A 7,348-nucleotide genomic window follows, 5' to 3' on the forward strand; every position below is an offset into this window, starting at 1 on the left:
ATGGGAGACAGTTATCAAGTAAATGAGTAAATAAATAAACAAGAAAGGTATCAGATCAAAAAATGTATGAGTTGATAAGGTGGAAACTGAGAAATCAGGAAATATATCTAAGAAGAAATATTTTAACTGAGATCTGATGGACGATAATTAACCAGCCATGACAAGATCAGAAGGAAGGTATTGCTTGGCAGAAAGAAACTAACTTAAAAGCCCAAAATTCTAGGGAGAGAAGAAGAATTTAGTTCTGTTGTTGAAACAGAGTGGATGATGTGAAGCATAAGGCCAGATGAATCAAGGAGGCAAGCGGAATGAAATCATGTAAGACTTTGTAAGTCAGGAGAAGAATTTATATTTTGTTTTACGTATGATGGCAAACTACTAGAATTTTTAAACTGGCTATTGCGTGAATCATGAATTTTTCATAGTAAGAGTTAAGGCTAAGAGTCCAGATAGGGGATCACTGTGTTGATATAGGTGAGAGATGCTGTGCTGTGCTGTGCTTAGTCTCTCTGTCGTGTCTGGCTCTTTGTAACTCCATGGACTGTAGCCCGCCAGGCTCCTCTATCCACAGGGATTCTCCCAGTAAGAATACTGGAGTGGATTGCCATGCCCTCCTGCAGGGGATCTTCCTAACTCAGGGATTGAACCCAGGTCTTCTTCATTGCAGGTGGATTCTTTACCATTTGAGCCACCAGGGAAGCCCTAGGTGAGAGATAATGCTAGCTAAATATGAGAGGCAATGCAGGTGGAAGGTAACAGATAGTTTTGGGTTACATTTCTGAGGCAAAGTTGATCAGACTTGCAAACAGATTAAATGTAAGAGGGAAAGAAAACTGTAGAAGTTAGCTTATTGACTTAAGCAACTTGTTGGATGGTGCACTATATATTAAAATGTGGATCAGAAGGAATTCATTTTGGAGATGTTATGACCATGTCCTATTCATTCCATGGCTGAAGGAGAGCTCCTATGTCCCAAATCATAGAAGATGGTAAAATAACAATACTGACACTAGATAGATGCGATTGACAACTTATCAGTCATGCATTCTCACAGCTCAGCGGAAGAGGATACCACGTGCCATGCCAGGTCTAACAGGTGTTGCACTCTGGGCCACAGTGAACCAGAAGGGGCTGTGGAAGTAGGTCGTATAGTAACAAGAGGGTGAGTTGCCCATGGTTCCTGCCCTCTGGTTCCTGCAGTAGGATATGATTAGCTTGCTTAAATAATTTCATAAGTTGATAGGCAGGTGATTTTGTTAGCTTGAGAACCAGGTGGAGGCAACTGGTTCAGCTGATAGGGAACTAGTAAGATGGGAAACATTTTCTATTGGGTAGGAGCATTTCTGGCAAGAGCATGGAACTCACAGCTAGAACTTTGGGACCCTGTGAAGCTCGGAGATGTCATGGCAGCACTTAAGATATCAGATCTTATAATACAGCAGGAAAATAAAGTTCTCTTTGGTCATATTATGTTTTAGATGCTTGTATGAAGATTCTATTCAAGTAGAGCTGTCAAACTGTATATACACATCTAGAACTATGAGAGGTCAAAGCTGGAAGCAATGATTTAGGAGACAGAAATATTTAAAATGATGAATCTGGATGGGAGACTATATTGATAGGGAAGAGGAAGGGGCCTAGGACTTAGCTTTGGATACATTTTCAAAGGTATCCAAATGTACACTGAGAGAAAGAGTGTCAAGCAGACTAGGAAGTGTAGATGGTGAGATTGGATGAAAACCAAATGGCTGAAGTTTCTTGATCCAAAAGAAGCATTCCAAGAAGGAAGGGATCATATATGACAAATGCTCCTGAGTTGTCTTGTAAGATATGTAGTCATTAGAATTAAAACATGATAACCACAACAAGGGTCTCTGTGGAGTTGTGGAAAATGGAGAGGATATTGGAGATTCTTTGTTGATCCTCATTTAGAGTTCATCTCTCTTTCAGAGACAGATGTAAGAATTTGTGAGTTGGGTTTTACGTAAGTACTTAACACCTGAGAAGTCACAAAAAACAGGTAGAGCAGCCAGCTCACGGTGCTGCCTTCCTCTCATGTCATACTCCCTCAGTATTTACCTTTGGAGCCTTGATAACCTTCTTTTAGTTTCACAAGCAGGACAAGTTTCTGCTCCAGAGAATTTGTATACACTTTTTTTCTCTGCCTGAAAAAAGAAACTCCCATTTTCTTAAGGATAATCTAAATCAGGAGCAACTTAGGTTTCTGTTTAAATGTCTCTTTTCTCAGGAATCCTCCATGTGCTTTCAAATGAGGTTATGTTTCTCCAATTGCATTCTCACTGTGAATTCTTCCTTCACAACTCTTCCATGGTAATCATTAAATGCATATCCATGTAATTATTTCAGTATTGTCTCCTTCACTTGACTATAGGTTCTATGATGTCTCAGACTCTATTTTGTTCTTAATGGTATTTCATGTGCTTGACACAAGTGCTGGTATGAGAATGAACAATAAATATTCCGATTATTGTCTTCCCAGTCATAAGTAAAAATGGAAGAGCTTCATTGAATAGGAAGGATAAGGACATCCTTTTATTTCTTTTATTTTTTATCTTATGTCTAGGATAGCTTTTTAGAAAATTGAAGTATAGTTAGTTTACAGTGTTGTGCTAGTTTCAAGTATACAGCAAAGCAATTCAGTTATACATATATATCTGTTCTTTTCAGATTCTCTTCTAGTTATTACAAGATATTGAATATAGTTCTCTGTGCCATACAGAAGGTCCTTGTTGTTTATCTTTTTTATATATAGTAGTGTGTATATGTTAATTCCAAACTTCTAATTTTAGGATAGCTTATTGGAATAATTTTATTGAAAATATTAGTATGTGGTGTGGAATTTCCATGCTGAACTTCATCCTTTAAAAATCTATTCAAAGTTTTAACTGTAATATTGAATTAAAAAATAATAATTCAAAGGAAGACTACCCTAGTTAATATATTTTATTATTATTATAAGTTATTTTATCTATCTTTGTAGCTATTTTTATATTGCATATATCTGTTAAATATTAGTAAATGACAAATATGGGAAAATTTTGTTGGTATTGGAATAGTGCCTTGGAATTATTTTTTTTTGTTATCTCATGGACATAAGTGTTAGTAATCTACTCAGGAGCAGTAGAAAAGGTTCTGAGGAAGGGCACTCTGACATGGATTCATTACCTTTACTTCATGCGTGATCTTCATCTCATTCTGAACTTGATGTCATTACATTCTTAATCTCTGTATCTTTTTTCCCCCCTCCACCTTAAGTCCTTGATCTCTTTACTCATACCTGACTCTCATGTCTTCCTTCATTTCATCCCTGATCTTAAGAAATTAGTCTCAGACATGCAGTAAGTTCATCTGTTTTACATTAAAGTCTTCCTGAAGCAAAAATGACTTTATTAATGTTGCTGGGTTAAAATAAAATGTTATGTATCCAGTAGCTCCGATAGTTTGTACAAATAGTGTAAAATAATTTAAAAAATTTTTTTGGAGCTTAATGAGGCCTTGCAGGGCAGGGAGGCCCAGCCCGTGTGTGGCCGCAGCCAGGGACACTGAAGCTGGGGATTGCCCTCAGGCGCTACCTGGCTGGGCTGTGAGCTGGCTGCAGCATTGGCAGTGAGGCCTCCGGGATGCCAGTTGGAGCTCTGCAGCGCAAAACAGAGGCTGTGCCCCAGTTACAGGCAGGGGTAGAAGGCCAGCGGGTCGGCTCTCCCATGCACAGTGGATGCAGATGCGGCAGCGGCGATGGATGTCCTAGAGGAAGACAGCTTTGCTCTGTCCTCCTCTTGTGCCTCTGATGCAGAATTTGATGCTATGGTTGGATATTTAGAGGGCATTATCATGGATGATGAGTTCCAGTTATTACAGAGGAATTTCATGGACAAGTACTACCAGGAGTTTACAAGCCTTTTTAAAATAAATATATTTCTTTGGTAGAAAAGTATGTAGAAGAACAGCTGTTGGAGTGGATTCCTGGATTTAACATGGCAGCTTTCACTACAACTTTCAGTTCAGTTCAGTCGCTCACTCGTGTCCGACTCTTTGTGACCCCATGAATCGCAGCACACCAGGCCTCCCTGTCCATCACCAACTCCCGGAGTTCACTCAGACTCAAGTCCATCGAGTCAGTGATGCCATCCAGCCATCTCATCCTATGTTGTCCCCTTCTCCTCCTGGCCCCAATCCCTCCCAGCATCAGAGTCTTTTCCAATGAGTCAACTCTTTGCATGAGGTGGCCAAAGTACTGGAGTTTCAGCTTTAGCATCATTCCTTCCAAAGAACACCCAGGGCTGATCTCTTCCAGAATGGACTGGTTGGATCTCTTTGCAGTCCAGGGACTCTCAAGAGTCTTCTCCAACACCACAGTTCAAAAGCATCAATTCTTCAGGGCTCAGCTTTCTTTTCTTTCTCAACTCTCACATTCATACATGACCACTGGAAAAACCATAGCCTTGACCAGATGGACCTTTGTTGGCAAAGTAATGTCTCCGGTTTTCAATACGCTAAACTTTACAGCACCGTAAAAATGAAGTGGCTGGTGACATTTTCAACATGCTGCTCACATTTACGGATTTACTGGCTTTTAAAGAAATGTTTCTGGATTACTGAGCAGAAAAAGAGGGCCGGGCATTGGACTTGAACAGCGGTTTAATGGTGACTTCACTGTGCAAATCATCTTCTGTGCCAGCCTCCCAGAACAATCTGTGGTCCTAGGCCCCACCTCTAGGCTGTGGGCTCTTCCTGGAGGTCACCAACTCAATAGAGTGGGAGAGGCTTTGGCTAATGACGTCAGAAGAATACATACTAACTCTGTTCTGCAACTCATTAATGTTAAGTATTGATGGGTCAGAAGAAAATTACTTGACCTTCCTGGGACAAGATGTTCTTGTTTTTGGTAACCCTAGTACTCCTTCCTGAGTAGACCCCTCTCTCAGACTTCTGAGTCTGGCTCCTGCAGCAAACCCAAGTCCAGCATTCCACCTGGGATTCCCATCCCCAGCATTCACGTCAGGGTGTCTGTGTTGGGAAAATCCACCATCACCAACTCTCTTGGCTGAGCTGGCCTTACATATCCCATCAGGCTTTTCGTGCACTCACAGCTCTTTATATGGATCATAGTCCTGCAGCCTCAGTGGGCGTTTTAACTGGGAGTAATTACCTAGGGGTTAACTTAAGTTAGCTGCCCATCTCAAGATTTCTGAAAATCCTACCATCACAGCTAGTAGGAATCAACTTGCAGAGATTTCCTTTACCTAAAAGCTAATGTGAAAATGAATTCCTAGTCTTACATGTGCAGTCTTTGTATCACTGTCTTCTACAGGTCCAGATGTTGTCCCATTGTTTCTATAACCCTTGTTTACGTGTTTTTGAAAAAATATTTTCGTAGGTGAATACTCAGGCTAACCTAGTGGATACAGTCTTGGAACTTCTGTGATTACTCATTTCAAGATCAAAGTATTATATGCTGTGTGCTTTTTTAGCTGTTAGTGTTGTGAAAGCTAAAATGCTTTCTACCTTGGTGGTCCATTTTACTGGGTGCCAATGAATGTATGCTGGAAGTAGTCTAAAAGATATCCTTTTCTTAGATCATGTTTGTGTTTGTGCAGGTTTGCTTAATACACTTTCTATGTAAATCAGCTCCTTAGGTTTGGGGTAGGGGCTCTGCATTTCCTTCTTGGCTGTCAAAATAATCCCACCAAGATAGTGTTCCATTGTCTAGCTTAGCATGAGTAGGAGATAGCAAACAGCTTTACTGGTCATCTGCTTAGATTCAGTACATTGTCTTATTACAATGTTTGATAGAACGTTACTGGCCAGAAAACATGGGTGAAAGAAAAAATATAGTAGTTCAATTCCCAATGTATAATTTTTTGTTTTTATTTTTCAAGTAAAAGAATCTCTAAAAAAAATTTTTTTTAATTGCCTTTACTGACCTAGGAAACACACTGGACTCTGAATTTGATCTGAAATGTTACAGAGGAGAAAGGCCTTGATCATTTGTAATCAGATTAGCATCCGTTCTTATGATGTTGATGCATGGTTGGAAGAACCTAAGGAGAATGTGAGAGGGCACTTTGTGTGAATCTAAATTGATGTTATAAAAGGTAACTGGCTCTGCCTAGTGGAAGTGATTTATTATTTGGCATAGTCAAGCCTCAAAATAATTTTAGGGTTGCCTAATGATGTACTGTTAGCTTCCTTTATTTTTAACTTTAAAAATAATTTAAAAGCTAGTGGGGAAAATGTAGATTATTTAGGCCTCCTTGGCCCTGTACACTCTGCTTTCTGTGCTTCACTTCTTCTTCTCCTTGGAGAAGAGATTTATCCTTGAGGATTCAGCTCAAGCATCACCTCTCCTGTGAAAATTTTTTTCTCTATACATCTCCTTTTTTTCTTCCCAGTTTTCCCACACAGACAGAGGTGCTCTTTCCAAGGCACCTTATAAATATATTCTTTAATCCTTTGCTATATTGTAGTGAAATTATTTGTTGGCAAATGAAACTGGGACACAGCATTTTGAGGATTCAACAAGAGAGATTCAAAAGAACAGATGTTATGTTCGTCAACAGTGTCTTAGTCATAGTTAAAGAATTGTCCAAGGAGAAACATACAGAGAAAACTAATAAAAGAAAATGACTATAACTCTTGTTCTGATTCCATTCTCAATAAATTTCCTGAATAATTGTTTTTCCATGTAGGAAGCTAATATGCTAGTTAACTAGTATTCTGATATCTTCTCCAGTTGCTTGTGAGATTTGCTAATATTACTCAACTACTGAATTTGGAGTTAACTCTGGGATGCTGCAAGCTTAGACTAAGAACCAGGACTGACATTTATTTATTGAGGTAACCAGACCTCATAAGATGTTTCAGCATCTAACTGGTCAGGATCGTCTTTGAAAATTCTACATGTTTTGAAATGTTTGATGGTAGTAGTTCATCTACTTCAAAACCACCAAATGCAATATATACTATCCATTCTTTAAAGATTACAATATCAGAATGTGTCAGGATTCTTTGCTTCCTAAGATTATTAGCAGAGTCAGAGACAGACATACATAACCTTTATTTCATTTTATGTAGCTGGATCTCACAAATTACTAGTCAAAGGTATAGATAGCTTCTGGAGTCAAATACTCTGGATTCAGAGCTTTATTTTCACCAAAAGCAAGCTGCATAATTTGGGCAAGATGCTTAAAATATTTGTGTTTTCATTTATTTACTAAATTAGTAAATAAATACACGTATAATATTTCACCTTATAAAGCTGTATAAAAATTAATGAGCTATGCATGATTTAAAAATAGAGTCTAAGTGCTTCAATTGGTAATAAAGA

At 38.8% G+C, this 7,348-nt stretch overlaps 1 pseudogene; it reads left to right on the forward strand.

Annotated features, from left to right (window-relative positions):
* The first annotated feature begins 3,756 nt into the window (after positions 1 to 3,756).
* Positions 3,757 to 4,725, forward strand: LOC147371059 (ADP-ribosylation factor-like protein 2-binding protein; annotated as a pseudogene).
* The last annotated feature ends 2,623 nt before the right edge of the window (positions 4,726 to 7,348 follow it).

This window comes from Bos grunniens, chromosome 6, assembly GCF_055505025.1.
Source record: "Bos grunniens cultivar Pamir isolate PY7600 chromosome 6, Bosgru_T2T1.0, whole genome shotgun sequence".
NCBI classification, from domain to species: Eukaryota; Metazoa; Chordata; class Mammalia; order Artiodactyla; family Bovidae; genus Bos; species Bos grunniens.